At 46.8% G+C, this 16,212-nt stretch overlaps 1 protein-coding gene across 4 annotated transcripts in view; it reads left to right on the forward strand.

Moving 5' to 3' along the window:
- Positions 1 to 16,212, forward strand: part of ST6GAL1 (ST6 beta-galactoside alpha-2,6-sialyltransferase 1) — a 45,210-nt gene that overhangs the window by 15,001 nt on the left and 13,997 nt on the right. For 2 of the 4 annotated variants that reach the window (XM_062622051.1, XM_062622052.1), the window contains one exon: positions 16,061 to 16,188. The gene's annotated coding sequence lies outside the window, so the exon portion shown is untranslated. Of the gene's footprint in view, positions 1 to 803; positions 970 to 8,704; positions 8,832 to 16,060; positions 16,189 to 16,212 lie in introns of those variants that run through there. The other 2 variants (XM_062622050.1, XM_062622053.1) reach the window with 2 other exon arrangements.

The following is a 16,212-nucleotide window of genomic DNA, read 5'->3' on the forward strand; positions in this document are numbered from 1 at the left end:
CTGCTGAGCGCAGAGAGCTGGGCTGTTGGACTCAGGAGTGAAACATATGCCAGGCCATGCACATACACTGGAAACTTGCCCAGGGCAGGATAATTACAGGAGGCAGCGTTTTTCGTGCGGACCATGTGCTCTTACTTGCTAAACAGTCTTGTGATTAATATCTTATTTAAGAGGATTTTAGGACACGTGCTGCAGTTACACTGAGTTTCTTTTAGAAGTAGGGGAGAGTTTAGAAAAATAAACTTGGTAAAGGCTCTTTTGTGTTTCCAGCAAGGGTCATCAGATAAGTGCAGAGCATCACTGCTCTGTTGCATCCATATAGGTGGTGGGTTTTGCTATTAAGGGTTCAGTGGAAGAAGGATCTGCAAGAGGGGCTTTGCACATGTGGTTATACAGGCTGCACTGCTGAGATCTCCTTAGGGACCCAGAACTCTAATGCTGAGGGAGCACTCTTCTGCCCTGATTTCAGCATTAGCAGCTCACCCTGACTCCTGGTGTTAGACCCTGGCGAGTTCTACAGCCAGCAGGTCTTCACCAGCAGATTTTGCCTTCAAAGTAAGGCTCTGTGTGCTGTTTCAGTTGAGCAGAAGTTATGCTTAAAGGTGCTGGTGACTCAGTTGTTAGTCTTACCCAGGACCACATTGCCTGTGGTGTGGGCACAGCAGCATCTGTGGGCTCTGGGCATTTCTACATTACCGCTGACGTGGTGTGTGATGCTGGCTGGTGGTTGTGGTTCCTGGCTTAGTGGTTTTGAATCAGACTGTTGTAGCTGTCTAACATGTTCTCCTTAACTTCTTTCCTAGGCTAGAAACTCGCTTAAAAGGAAGATGGGAGCATGAAGGTTTGCGTATAGAGCATGGATATACTTCCCATGGTGGTACCTACTACAGATTTTATCTGGCAATCTGCTTCTGCCTGGGTGGGTTTGACAGGAACCACTGTGGAAAGCAAAGGAACCTGGAGATGAAGGTGATGACCTCTTCTTTACCCTCCTCTTTTTTTTCTTTCACATGGCTGCAGCAAGAGCAGAGCTGCAGTTGGCATCATGGGGCCACAGAGGTTCTGCTCTTAGCACTGGGACTGTGTTGTGTCGCTTGCAGAATTGGGAGAATGGTAAAGATAGTGGAAAGGGTTCTTTGCCATTCTCCTTGCAACTATCCTGTATTTCTCTTTTAAACCAAATTAAAACATTTATTCTGCTTCTTGTGGTAGCCCTTGTAGATATTGCTACGTATCGGTTATGCTTCAGAGATGCGTGTCCAAGATCCAATGACTATTCTGACTTGCAAAAAAATCAGTGGAAGATGGGTGCTGGGGCTTGTTTTGGTTAAGGCCTTCCCTAGAAGCCATACTGCTGGTGGTGCTAGGTTAGAGTGGTGATGCCACTGGTTTTCCTTTCTCGCTCCCCCAGTGGCATCCTGCCCCTTGTTGCAGCACTGCAAGCCTTTAGCGGCTGCCTCTTGGGATGGTGAGCTAGTCTAAAGGATCCATATCACATCTTAAGTATTCCTAGAGCTCTGTGCTTCAGCTTTGGGCCTGATTAGTCCAGTAGGTGTGTGAATACTGCTACCTTTTGGCATACGATTAGTGTACACCATAAAGTTTTGATCATGCAAATCTTGGGCAGCTTGAGCCATTGCAGTGACTGGGGAAGGCGGTGATACTGGACACCCCCCCCCCCCCCATTTTTGTGCATTGAAAACTAACTTGGTAGGGGGCATTTTTAGAGGTAACCTCAAATATAAGTATTGGGGTTTTGCCTGTTTTCATGTGTGAAGTTTAGGAGGGCCTCATTTTTATAGCTGCTTCTTTAAATCCTTAACTTGCGGACGCCAAGAGTGCCAGATGCTGCTCCCCACTTCCTCCTCTGCTGAGAACATGCTAATCTCTTCTCTGCTTAAAACCTGAATCTTTAATATGGAAAATGTACCACCGTTTCTTCCTTTCTGGCCAGGAACATTTCTCCCTCCTAGTGTTGTATTACCTTTTAGCATTGCTAACTGAAACACTTGGGCTGGGGTGGTGGAGCTCCAGCAGCCTGCCTACCTGGGGCTGCTGGATTTCCATCCCCAATGAGGGCAAAGAGCAGCCAAAACTTCCACGGATGTCAAGACAGAGCAGTATGGAGCTTGGGGAGTGTTGGCAGGAGGCGCAATGCACTGCTGGAGGTATGTGAGTGGAGAACAAAGAACATGGCACATTGTCTTGGGTGTCTTTGGCAGCTCTCTTTTCATGGAGAAAGAATGAAACTAAACTGGTGGTGTCTTGACTTGTGGTTAGGTGGGATTTGCGTATGGAGCGGTGGATCACAAAAGCAGGTCAGCCGTGGAGCTCTGCCCTATAAAGCTTTTTGTGATTTTTAAAGCAAAGGAGGCTTTGTGAGGTTTGTTGGGTTGTTTGGGGGTGGTTTTTTAGTTTGGTTTTTCTTCCTTGTTCCTCTGTGTAAATCCTCTGCTTGCTGAACAAAGGCATGTCTTGAGGTGTGACCTAAAGTGGGCTAGTGGGATCTTGTGTAGGCATGGGAGTCAGCCTGTCTCAGGAGGTGTGGAGGCACGGGGCAGCTCTGTGTGCATGTGTGACATACAGATATGCAGCACTGACTGATGGCTGTTATTTTGCCCTTAGCTGGATGCCAGTCATTGGGACAGCTGACATCTAAGGCCAAGCCAGGTTCACTTCTAGTGTGGGTATTCCTTCTGTTAATGTGCTTCGGTAATGCTCAAATGAAGAATTATCTGCCATTTGGGCAAGGACAAAATGTCAAGGCCCTTTTGAAATGCTCAGAAGTCTTCATGTTGAACAGCCAAACCTAATCCCCTGTTAACTAAATATATTTTCAGACTAGGCAGCCTGGTTAGACCCAGCTTGTAATATGCAAAGGCTGCTGGAGGGAGTTAAGTATTTGAGAACCAGCAAAGTTTGGGCTGTAATATCTGTATTCGTCTGCAATATCTGTACCTCTCAGTCTGCTCAGGCCTCTTGTCAGCAGTTATGCTGTTAATATCTGAAATGGAAAAGGGCCTTTTCTCTTTCTGCCTTTGGGGACATCTGAAATAGGGAAGTAAGTCCAAAAATAGCCACAAACCCTCCCTTCACCCCCCAGTGCTCTGTGTGGCTCAGTGGGAGCCTCCTACCCCTGCTGCTTTAGAAAGTGACTTGTGGCCAAGCAGAGCCTGCCTGTTGGAGAAGCGGGACCGCTGATGTTTTGGGTCTATGTGGTGTAAGGCAGAGAGAACGACAAGGATGTGCTTCAGTGTGTGGCATCCAGGTTTAGCAATGGTTCTCCAAGGTGGGTGTCCAGACCAGTAAGCATGCTCAGCAAAACCTTGGCCATGATATAAAATACAGCTCCCTTTAATGATAATAGGGTGATGCATATATAATCATATTGTGTAAGATTAACAGACTACTTAATTCTGCGTCCTAATGCTGGAGTGTGGTACCAGCCCATCTGTTTGTTAACACTGCAGTTTTACACATGTTTTGCTCGTAGTAAATGATTTCTTCTTCATGTCTAATCTGAGTCTCCCCTCTGTCAGGTTAAAGCCATTTCCCCTTGTCCTGTCACTACAGGGCCCTGTCAGAAGCCCCTCTCCAGATTGCTTGTCTCCCCTTTAGGCCCTAGGAGCTGCTGTAAGGTCTCTCTGGAGCCTTCTCTTCTCCAGGCTGACCCAGCCCAGCTCTCTCAGCCTGTGCTACCTCAAACATTGCTTCACACTGAAGCACCCTGTGGGACTTGTGCATGAGCTCTGAAACATCTTGGCGAGCAGGGGACATGAGCCCAGAGCAGGCTCTGCACACAGATCTGGGAGAGGTGGGAGAAGAGCTGACCAAAAATATAGATAAGGAAAGTTTTTCCAACAAGGCAGGTCTGTGGAGAGTGGGAGGAAGGCTGGAGGTGGGTATACAGATCTCACCAAGGCAGCTGCCTGCCATTGTACAGTGTGCAGATGCCATGGAGATTAGGGCATCGCCTCGTGCAGTGCTGATGCTGAATGGGGTGAGAAGGGCATTAGGGAGGATTTCCCAGGAGGAAGAGGAGAGCCCTGGAGGAGCAGACACAGTAAGAAGGCAACTGCTTCCTCACCTCTAGCCCTCCTCCCACACAGCACTATGCATCCTTCCTCACTTAAAATAGCTCTGAAGTGCTGCGGCCCAGAGGAGCAGTTTTGCCGAGAGCTAACCACCAGCGCTGCGGTGTGGGTGCTTGATCAGACGGTGCAGAGCACTCACTGTCAGCTCCCTAGCAGCAGCAGCACTGGGTGAAGTCAGAGGGTTGAGGGGAGCCGGTGCCTCCAGACCAGCGAGTGGGAAACTTCTGCTGTGCTTTCCTGCTTGCTCACAAACGGGTTCTCACCTCTGTGGGCTGTAATCTGCCTCCGTCTCTGAAAGTGCTCCCATGTTTGGCCAACTATTAAAGACCTCCTGAAAAAGGCACGGAAGGCTAGCTGCAAGTGAGCTCATTTCTGAAGCACTGGTGCTCCATCCTGTCCAAGCTGGTTACAGATAAAGCCTTCTGGAGATCTGACTCTCCATCCTATACGAGCTGGTTACAGAGAAAGCCTTCTGAAGGTCAGGCAAGGTAAGGCTTTATACACAACCCAAAGTGAGAGTCAAACTGGGGCAGGCTTATAATTTTTAGCCCTGTATTTTAGGGAAAAATAATGTTGTTGTTCCTAGCAGATGCCAACAACATCCTGGCCTGCATCCCCAGCAGCTTGAGCAGCAGGTCAAGGGAGGGAATTCTCCCCCTCTGCTGTGCTTTGGTGAGACTGCCTTCCCCCCCCAGTCCTGCATCCAGCTCTGGGGCAACAGCACAAAAGGGACGTGGAGCTGTTGGAGCAAGTCCAGAGGAGGCCCTGGAGATGCTGCGAGGGCTGGAGCAGCTCTGCTCTGGAGCCAGGCTGAGGGAGCTGGGCTGGTTCAGCCTGGAGAAGAGAAAGCTCCTTAAGGAGAGACCTTAGAGCAGCTCCAGTGCCTAAAGGGGCTACAAGAAACCTGGAGAGGGGCTTTTGACAAGGGCCTGTAGGGACAGGACAAGATGGAACAGCTTTAAACTGACAGAGGGGAGACTGACATGAGACATGAGGAAGGAGATCTTCATTATAAGGGTGCTGAGATGCTGGCACAGGATGCCCAGAGAAGCTGTGGCTGCCCCATCCCTGGCAGTGTTCAAGGCCAGGTTGGACACAGGGGCTTGGAGCAACCTGCTCTAGTGGAAGGTGTCCCTGCCTGTGGCAGAGGGTTGGAACTGGATGAGCTTTAAGGTCCTTTCCAACCCAGATCACTCTGTGGTTCTATGAGTCTGTTGATTTTTTTAACTAGTGATTTCTACATCTAATACTTCAGAAAAAGGAAGAAAAAATCCGAGCAGATGACTTGTATGTTGTCGAGGGAAATTACTTTTACAACACTGGCCTCTGTGTGTGTTGGACATCTTAGGAAAAACCTTTGATTTCGTTAATATCAATTTCATACTGTATTGTGAATGCATTATCTCCTGATTCAAAAATAGGTGGGAACAGGTATGTAAGTAGGTAAGTACATGTATTTGTTCTATATCCAAGAGATAGAGACACACATTTCAGAGGAAACAGAAGGACCTTAGCTGGATTGTATTTCCTGTGCCTGGAAATAAGAAAACAAATAAAACCCCAGTGAAATGCAAATCAATAATCCCATACTAGTGTGAGAGGGTTTTGCTAGTCTTCTCTGTAGTTTTTCCTTACTTTGATACTGGAGTGTCATGGCTTCTTCTACATGCAGGGAGATACTCTAACCAGCATACCGAGGGCTTGAGGATTCCCTGCCAGTTTAGCCTCAGGGGCTACTGGTATGATGGCCTGAAGATGGAAATAAAATAGCGTGCCTCCTGTCAGAAGAGGGCCAGGACTGTGTACTTTCAGATGCTTGTGCAAGCCTAAAACATGGTGTGGTAGAAGCTCAGCTTCCATCCTGAGGAGCTACAGTGGGAGATTGTGGAAAGCAGTGAGGTATAGTGGTGGTAAGGATCCCTTTGGTGAGAGGAGGGGGGAAGGGGGATGTGAAGGGTCACCAAGGTTCATCTCCCATGAGACTATGGTGGCATTCTTTAAAAAAGAACACTTGTAAAACTTGTCCTTTAAACGCATACTGGAGTAAAAGTAGGCAGGTTTGTTTAAACAAAATGAATGATTAAATCTAAAGCTTGATCTAAGCCAGATCAAAAGTCACCCATGTTTGAAGTTCAGTGAACTTTAAGCCCAGTGCTTTTCCACTTTAAGCTTGGGTCCAGTGTTTAGCAGCAAGAGGAAACAGGCTTGTGCTGGATAGGGCATGAGATCACCCTCGCATTGTCTAGCACTGTGCGGGATGTTAGGGTGTGTGAGATTTACGGTGTGTGAGATCACTGCCGTGTGGAAACACCCCATCCTTGATCTAAAGCAGCTGAGTGTGGTGTCCTCGTCCTGTGAGTCACTCCCAGCAGCTGGCAGCCACCACTGTGCATGTGAAACATCTTGCCTGGATTTGCCAGGTTCCGTGTCTGCACAGAAATCTGGGATGCGGATAGCTCTGGCACTTGTACCTAGGCGTGCGGTCCATCGAGGTGTGTAACTGCAAGAGATGACTTTAAACAGTGTTTGCTGCACAGTCTCATCTCAGAGACAAGTTTTGCAGTGTTCTGCACCTTGTCCCTGGTTTCTAAAGGTTTCTTCTAACAAGACATCAAGTGTTTGATGCTGCAGCGCATTCTCCTTTGGGGATGGAAGAAGCCCCAGTGAAACACTTTGGCCTTCTGTTTTTGGGTTGTTGAGATGTTACTTGAAAGAATTGGGTGGATTTGAGGATTAGGCTTTCTGAGTGAGAGTGGTGCAGTGCAGATTTGATTAACTCAAACTGAGGGCATCTACTTTGGTGATGTACTTTGGGTCAGGATTACGCCACTGAAGCTGAGCTGCTGGTTGCCCCACACATACTGTGTTTCCATCCATGCTGGGAAGCAGTTTCTGACCAAAGAGGGTTTGAGTCAGGTAAAACCCAACAAAAAGAAGTTTCCCAAGCATGGTCTGACATCTATTGGTTGCATTAGCTGCTTGGATTACTGCATTTCCCAGCAGCAGGACACCAACAGGAATAAGGAACGCCCCCTCAATCCTCCTGATGAGGAACATGTTATTTTTTGAGTTTCCCTTTAGGATTTTCTTGGTGAAGAAGATGAAGCTGGGATTGGCAGAGCTATGAAATAGCTGAACTGAGGGTGGTGCTGAAAATGCTGGCAGGACTTGGGTATTTAAACAGAAGCAATTGATGATGTTATAAAAAGAAGAATTGTGGTGTAGATAAACTTGGGTTTCTCCTGGGGCACGAGCTCTGTGAAATAATACTTTTACATGTGTGATCATCTTTGGGCCATCTACTTCTTAGATGCTAGGAAATGGCTCCATTTTTAGCAGTTATGGATAGAACACCAGGTGGGGGGCGAGGAGTGGAGTCTTGTAACTAGTAATGGAAATCATTGGTGGTTGAGAATGACCTCTTCCAAAGCCATCTGTCCTAGGCATTACAAATGCCCAACTTCTGTGTTTGGGGTGAGTTTTCTTCACCAAAGAAGGCACCTGGTGTCTTTGTGTCCCAGTGGCAGTGAGTGGATAAGAAGAGAGCTTTGTGCTTGTGTGCGTCAATTAACAATGGCAGTAACATCCTCCTCTCATATCTCATCCCTCCTTCAATATCTCATCCTTTCTTCCCCTGAAGTGCTGGCTGGTCCTGGGGGAAAACAGGCATCTTTCATTGCTCTGAGAGGCTCAGAGAGCTTTTTTAGGTCATACAAGAGCTCTTTCAGGCTGCTGAAATATATCATGCTAAAAGCAGTACGAGAGACAACATTGATTGGAGGAGATACAAAAATGTCTGAGGCCTCCTTTGCTGCTTTAGGGAGTAACTCATGTTTTTGTTGGGATTATCTGTCTGGATCTCTTCCTTCATGCTGAGCTGCTACCTGGCTTTGATGAAAACCACATTTGGGTTGAGATTCACTGATTGTCTTGCCTTTTTTTAACTCCTGAGCCCTGCATGCTCAGCTGTGCCAGTGAGGCAGTGCCATGGGGTTGGCAAGATGGGTTGGCAACCTTCATAGTGGAGGCACAAACTCCTGCTTGCATGAAGTCTCTGTGGCCTTAAAAAACAGAGGGGAGAAAGCAGCCTGCTTCAAGGGGAGGTGCATGGTTCAGATCCAGGGTGGATCCATCTAACTGCCATCTGCAAGCTCTGCTGCCAGGCTTACCTCTGAAGTGGCAGCCATAGTTAAGTGAGTGATGTGTTTGGGGGCAGGAGCTGGGTAGTGCTTCCAGGCTTTACACCTGGTTATCTGATAGAGGAAAAAGCAGACTAAAACCACTTGGAACAGAAGAGATTAAATAGAGCAGAGAGACACTAAAATGTCCTTCATTGCATTTTGATTCCCCCTGAACCTCAGTAAACTTTAAACGTGTTTCAATTTCACAAGCATGCTGTTTTCTGAAAGCAACTACGTAGATTTGCACTTCAGATCACGATGATGCTGATATCGATCCATCATTGGGATGCTGTCGGGATGTGTAAGTGGGGAAGAAAAAGGGAATTCTTTGCATAGGTTTTGCCTAGGTTTGCATGGTATCTGGCACTGTGGAGCTGCCAGGTGTACTGCATGCTCTGCTTGGGGCCTGTGAGCTGGAGCTGGTGCTAGGCTGTGATACGTCCTCCACCCCATCAAAGAGTGGGTATTGAGCACTGGTTTTAGAGGCACCTCTTTGCTCCTGCAAAGCATTCTCCATGCTGGGTCCTTAAAGCAGAGGACATAGTCTTGGATACGGGTAGGAGGTACCACTGAACATGTTTTCCTTTCCTAAATGCCTGGGGGAATCGTGAGGGAAGAAGACAGCAAGGTTTTGAATGAAGGCTTTATCAGGCAAGTTTCATTAATGTTTTCTGTTTGCATAAATACATATGTGAAAATTTGAGGGGGGAGGAGTGTCTTAAGCTCTTTAAACGTCTTCAAATATATCTAGGCCCTCAGATTTCGTGCTATACACTTATACTGTTTATGATTTATAAAATTGAATTTTATTTGGACACGGTCACTCTCTTAGTGATGTTCTTCTGGTTTATTGACAGTAGATACATTTGAAATGATTCCACAAGGGGATAGTGTTAATAGATGGGAAAATCAGACTTGTGCTTGAAAAAGCAAAGCAGCACTTGCTGTTACTAACACCTGAAGTCCAGCCACACCGTGAGCTCCCTGTGCACGGATGTGACTTGCTGATGTGCCTTGGCAAAATGTGTATTTGACATCTGCTACTGTAAATATTTTGCCTTCTGATAACTCAGCTGTTGTTTCAACATTGAGCGGTATGCAGGGCTTTGGGGTATATGGATTCCTGGGTATCTGCTACCTCAGCTGCTCTGCTGCAGCCGGACTGAATTTGGACCAGAGCTTCCTTCAGTTATACCCAGCTTTCATCTGGTCATTGCAGTCTTCATTTAACCAGTGGAACTGATGATGCGTGGTAGAAGCAATACCGATTTAGCTTACCTAAGACAGCAGCTATGGAGGGTGAAAGGAAGCATATAACCATAAAATCATAGAATGGTTTGGGTCGGAAGGGACCTTAAAGCTCATCCAGTTCCAACCCCCTGAGACAGGCAGGGACACCTTCCACTGGACCAGGTTGCTCCAAGCCCCTGTGTCCACCCTGGCCTTGAACACTGCCAGGGATGGGGCAGCCACAGCTTCTCTGGGCGCCCTGTGCCAGTGCCTCAGTACCCTCACAGGGAAGAATTTCTTCCCAATGTCTAATCTAATGTCCCCTGTTAAACTGCTGGCCTGTCCTTTTCAGCATGGGTTACCTGGTTCAGATGTCCAGGTGCAGATTTCTCATTGCATATATCATACTTGATAACATAAAGTGGTTTATTAGAGCTGAGCTCCAAACATGCACTTTGTTTAAGACCATGCTGCTGTAGACACTGGTCCTGGGCCCAAGCTGTGCAGACATCTGGCAGGATGGCGGGAGCTGGAGATGGGAAGCCTCTTGCCTTGGGTCTCTGTGGCCAGTGGTGACCATGAGGTTGCTTCTGCCTAATAGAGCATCTGCAGTGTTCAAAAGCAAAACTGCTGCTTTTTATCTGGGGCAGAAGGGGAGGCAATGTGCTGCTGTGCAGAGTCATCCTCCAAAACCAACATGGGACCAAAAAGGGGAAAGAAAGGGCTGACAGCCAGAATTTAAGGTTTCTGCTTTTATTAAATCCCAGTGTTTGTTGACATGTCAAACCAAAATGAAACACATGCTTAAACTTTCCCCTGTGCCTCCCCCTAAAATCTGCCTCTCCTGTTCTCCTAGAGGACTCTTTTTGCCAGCTATGGCAGCAGCATATTTTTTCTGGCACATGCAGAGATTTTTAATGCAGGTGGGACTAATGAAATGATTTCTTTTGTTAGCAAGTGACTTGGTTAGGGTCTCAATGCATCATCTGAAATGTAACTGCGTTCCTCACTTCTTCATTCTCCACATAAAAATTCCTCATTCTGCACTTCCCCCCTCCCTTTTTGTTCTGTTTGATGACATTGGAAACACTTATTGAAATGTATGGCTCAACAGATGTTTTATTTTCACAGCACAGTTGTGTTTGGGGAAAAAAATGCACAAGCCAGTCTTCCCTGTTTATATATTTACAAAACTGAATTAACAGGCCAGGCTAAATAAAGTCCCAGATGGATCTTCTGAAACGCAGCTCCAGAGAAACAGATCTTTAGCTTAATCAAATGTATTGTCACCTTTCATCTGATGTAGCAAGTATAAGAGAAGTTCAGCTTCTTCATTTGCAAAATGGCATGTGATCATAGTTTGTTTAACACTATAAAGGCTCTTGATATTTATTTCTCCTCAGGATAGGAATAGGGAATTTAAAGGGCAGATGTGGATTTTAGGTTGCTGCTCGAATCCCAGTTTTTTCCCCTCTTCGCTTTCTCTGGGTATGTTATTTGATTTGAATGGAGGGATTTCATCCCCGGCAGTGTTCAAGGCCAGGCTGGACAGAGTCTTGGGTGATGTGGGCTAGTGTGAGGTGTCCCTGCCCATGGCAGGGAGTTGGAACCAGGTCCTTTCCAATCCTAGCTATTGTATAATTCCTGCCCTACACCTTCATGGCTTTCCTCTTTAGGTAACCTCTTTCTCACACACCTTCATGTGAACTCATTCTGCCTCTGCTACCAGCCATTACCTTCTTTACAGGCACTGGCTGGATTAAAGGGTTAGTAAGAGTAAGAAGAACGGACAAAAAAAGAGAATAAAAAAGTGTCACTAAGTATAAAATGTTCACAGAGAGGAGCATAAAACCAGTTAAAAATACTGCAGCAAAACCTGGGAAAAAAAAATGGCACAGATGTGGGTACAGATGGAAATGCATGAATGAAGGAAACCTGGAAAAAGCTGTAAATGCTCTAAGTTTAAATATGATGTCATTATCACATTACTCCCAAAAAAAGACTGAGGAACAACTTGCTAAAGTAAAAAGCTTTTGTGCATACATCAGAGGCAAGAAAACTGCAGGTGAATGATGCTGATGTATGAATGGAGGGAGCAGGAGAGGCATAGTAGAGCAGGTGGATATGATCCCTGCATGTGCCCGTCCCCAAGGACTGCATCTCTTAAATTGCCATTTAATTGAAATGAAAGGTGTTATTTGACATGATTGGATCCCATCAGTGTTCCTCTGAAATGCATTGCTTCAGAGCAGTAAACATAATAAAAATAACCAACAGCAGTAGAATATATAAGGACTAATGGAGAAATCTCATCTGTTCAAATCAGTCTGCCTGTTTCCTCTTCTCTCCTTTTCAGAAGTTAGTGAACCTGGAGAGAGGGAAACAGCGTGCTTGAATTTTCCAGGTTTTGGTGAGATTGCTCACAGAGATCCTCAGGGAAAAAAAAAAACCAAAATATAATACCCTAAACTGTTGTGGGATGAGAAAGCTCCTGTCTGGATTAGTGACTGCCTTGTGGGTAGGAAACCAAGGGGTCAGGTTTCACAATATCACAGAAGTCCCACAGGGATTTGCTCTGAGATCTCCGCCGTTGAGCAGCGATAACAGGGTCTGCAAAGGAGAGGAGGAAGGGCTGGGTTAAGGGCTTGGCTGGCTTTGTCTCCTGCAAGTTGCTGGGACCAGAGTAAGATATTGAGCAGAGCTGCAGAGGGATCCAGTGATCCTGGGTGTTTGAGCAGCAAAGGAAGCTTGCGCTGGCAGGGGTAAGACAATGTTCTTCAGTAGTGTTTTATTCCTGCCCTCCACCCTGTGCTGCTATTGAGGGACAACTCTCAGTGAGTCAGTGCTGCTTGCAAAATACCCTGAAGTCATCACCGACAGTCTAGAGCTGAGGGCTTTAGAAACAGCCAGGAAGGGAAATAGAAGTGGAGGAAGTTTTGGAAGGAGAACAAAGCAGCCCCATGGGTATGTTGCTGCCAGAGCACGTGGCCTGAGCGTGTGTGGTTGGGGTGTCCCTGTGTGCCTGCCTGGAGGGATGTTCATGCGCTGCTAATGGTGCTGGAGAAGCTGGCAGAGAGTTGGAGGTATGGAAAAGCTTCTGTGCAAGGAGGGTTTGGAACTCCCGGGATTCAGGCTGGAAGAGCAGCCAGTGAGGATAGGGGGGTGTTGGGAGAGGTGATGTGACCGTGAAGGATGTGCAGAAGTGCAGGCAGGCGGGCTTTGCCGGTATGAAGTGGCGCGAGGAGGGGTTGACCCAGGACAGTGCGCATTTGCAGGATTCATGGTCTCAGGCTGTCTGGGAAATGCAGGTGGTTTCAAGAAGCAATTAAACAAATGTGCAGAGGATGGGCATTGGTACTGCTGATGACACAGCTTTTTGGATGCTGTGTGCATTTACTGGAAGAGAAATACATTTATACGTTGGTCTGTACTTATGTGGTTTCTCTGTGCATCTGCTGTCGGTCAGTTACTATCAGAGACAGGTAAGGGCTTGATGGACTTTTTGTTTAACAAGGTGGAGACACTGTTGTTAGCAGTTTTAGGGTTAATCTGCTGTGGGGAAATCAGGATTGTTTGCTATTCTCTGCCAGGGCACTGCTGCCCGCAGCTCCCTGGGTGCACAGCAGCATCTTAACCATCCCTGCTTGGATGGTTCCAAGCTCAGTGAGACACTTGGACAATAGAGGTTAAGTATAAGAGTGTGTGGGCAGGATATAGTTCCGTGAGTGCCTTGAAGATACTGCATTACTCACTTGTTCTCTGCACAGGATTAATTTACCCCCAGAGGACTTGTTGTGTGGGCTTAGCCTGCCTGCTGGCCAGCCAGCGCTATACCCCATGGCCACATCAGGCTCTAGGTGTCAGGAAGGCAGCAGCTATTTGTTTAAGTATTTTTATAGGTTTGGGAGTGTTGGGGTTTGTTGTCCTTTCTTAGTACTACTCATAGCTGACACTCTGAGCTTTGTTTGATGGTAAGTTTCCATCACCTTTAAAAGAGCACCTTTGTACTAACTGCTGTGATACAGAAGCTCACCTAAGTGACTCAGCTAGAGGTGTGGAAAGAGAACACTGCTTGTGAGCTATCCCATTTGGCCTGGAAGAGCAAATGCCGTCCTGCTCCACAGAAAAGGTTTGGTGGCAGAATGCTTGAGAGGGACCTCATGCTAGGACACTACTTGTACATATAAAATTAAATCATATCATATGAAGTAGTAGTAATAATTAAACTGATCCACAGCAAATCCAGGGTGGACAAGAGGTACCTAGAAATGTTATGTCCCTGCTAAAATGTTCTTGCTTGCAGAACCTACTTTGCCAGCCTACAAATCAAAGCAAAATAACTGTTCATGTTGCAACACCATGCACAGTCGTCAAAGGCAAGGACTGTGTTATGCTGGGTGCTGAAGGTGAGTACTACAGGTTCCCTTGCATGGCCTGGAGAGGAGAAGAAGTGGTGTGACTTGTTTGGCATCCTCTGCTGTGTGGCATCAGGAGTGTTTCAGCAGGAACTTGCAATGGCCTGTAAGATTGTTCCACTGTGGTGAACCTGCCACTCCTAGATTATCCTAGCCTTGGGAAACAAAAGCTCAGGGTACCGAGATATGCCCATAATCACTTACACATGGAAAGCCCTCAGGAGAGGCTTCTGAAGTCAAAAGCATGGCAGAGCCCCACCGGGCCTTGGTTCTGCAGGGTGGGAGGACAGCCAGGGCATCTCCTGTGGTGTGGAGCATCTCTCCTGCATGTGCAGATGATCTTGTTTGAGTTTCCTGGAAGCCAGTCACTTATCCTGTGTAAAAAGTATAGTGTGAATAAAGTCAGATTGGGGGCTGCATGAAGCATGGCTGGAGGGAGATGTCTCAGGGCTTTGTCCTAAGCTGATGCCTGAGAACTCTATTTTGGAGTATCTTGATTTGGAAAGCATTGCTGTCTAAGTGTGGTTTGCCTGCAGAGCCTCTGACAGTGTGGAAGCTGAAGCAGCAGTGCTTTCCCCTTTAGGAGGTAGCTTTTGCAGTCTCCTGCCTTGACGTGGCTCTGTTCCCGAGGGCAGCAGGCAGACATCGAGCAGGCTGGCCCAGAGGGGTTTCCATCTGCAAAGGCGACAGGGGAGAGGCAGGGCTGAGAGTGTCTTACAGAGACCACAGCAGAACAGGAACTGTGGAGAAGGACTTGGGGATGTTGGGTGATGAGAAGCTCCCCATGATCCGGCTTCAGTGTGCACTTGAGTTCAGAAACCACCCGTGTGCTGGGCTGCATCCCCAGAGTGTGAGCAGCAGGTCAAGGGAGGGAATTCTCCCCCTCTGTGTTCTGGGAAGACCCCGCTTGGAGTACTGATGCAGTTCTGGTGTCCCCAACACAAGGAGGACCAGGTTGGACAGGGTCTTGAACAACCTGCTGTAGTGGAAGGTGAGCCTGCCCGTGGCAAGGGGGTTGGTACTGGATGAGCTTAAGGTCCTTTCCAACCCAAACCATTCTGTGGTTCTAACTGCTCTCTGAAGAGAGCAAAGCAATGTCCTACCTCCTCTCGTGACTGCTCCAGACTGCTGTACCTCTGCATCTGAAACCACACTGGCCAAAAAGATTCAGCGTGCTTTTCTAGTGCTGGCTTCTCAAGCAAATGGAAAGCGAGATGGTCTGTCAAGGCAGGGGAGATTACTTCAATAAAGGCTGGAATTACTCATGCTTCTCTAATCTTTTTGTTGTTATTTCAGAACTGGAGGTAGAACAGTGTTTGCTTTTAACTTTTAGGGTGCTCTGTAAGAAATCAAGTTATGATCCTTAATAGAGTTAAAAGAAAATAGAAATAGCCAGCATTAGGGTGCTTTAATAATTTTGTGTTTAATCCTGTGAAGGGTAGCATTTCTGTTTTAGCTTATGTGGCATTGTAGTGACTCAGAGTTCCTGCAAAAGCAAGCTACTTCTGGAATTGTATAATGCTGTGAAATCTCCCTTTCTCTTGCTGTATTTCCTTGGTAGAGTGAAGTTGTAAAGTCTAAACCACATTTGTCTGTTTTTTGATGACCTGTGTGTTGAGATACATGTTGTAAAACAGCTTTTCGTACAACTCACTTGCTCTAAGAAAGCCCTTGCATTTGAGGAGGAGTGCACAAATTGCCCAAGGATGGGCAGGAAGATATTTCCCTCAGAAAAGTTAGCTTTTTCTTTCCTTTTCTGTCCTCTGTTCATCGTGTTATAAGCATCAGTGATGGGATTTTCCAGTCACTGTATTACGGGTGTATCCACTGCTTAGAGCCTTCTCGGTAGAGAAGGCTGTGGGTCTGGTGGAGGCATAGAGCAGCCAGCCTGTGAAACAGTTCCTGCTTTAGCTGAGAGTAGGTTTCAGGCTAAGAAGGAAGATGCCCATTCTGAGTGGGCATTTAAGTGTTGAAAAGGTTTATGTGGTGCTAATGTGTTTGCTGCTGTCCTTTCGGAACTTAAGTAACAGCTTCTTGGGGACTGCAGGACTCATCTGAAGAAATACATGCCCATTCCCAGAATGACAAAGTTCTTCCACAATAGTGGTTTGGTTTCTTTTTTGTCTCCTTATTTTTGCAGGTGTTTCTTGAGCTCTCCAGTGTGTCACAGAGCTGCTGTGTTTTGGAGCGTCCTGCTTAAATCCTCGGAAGAAAATCTGCCAACAACCAAAAATGACTTGAGGTGGAGAGCTGCTGCCTCATCCACAGGTAGTGTTTTGGTAGCTCAGTAAC

This window comes from Pezoporus occidentalis, unplaced genomic scaffold, assembly GCF_034315485.1.
Source record: "Pezoporus occidentalis ecotype Australia unplaced genomic scaffold, CSIRO_AGI_Poc_V1 ctg239, whole genome shotgun sequence".
Taxonomy (NCBI): domain Eukaryota; kingdom Metazoa; phylum Chordata; class Aves; order Psittaciformes; family Psittacidae; genus Pezoporus; species Pezoporus occidentalis.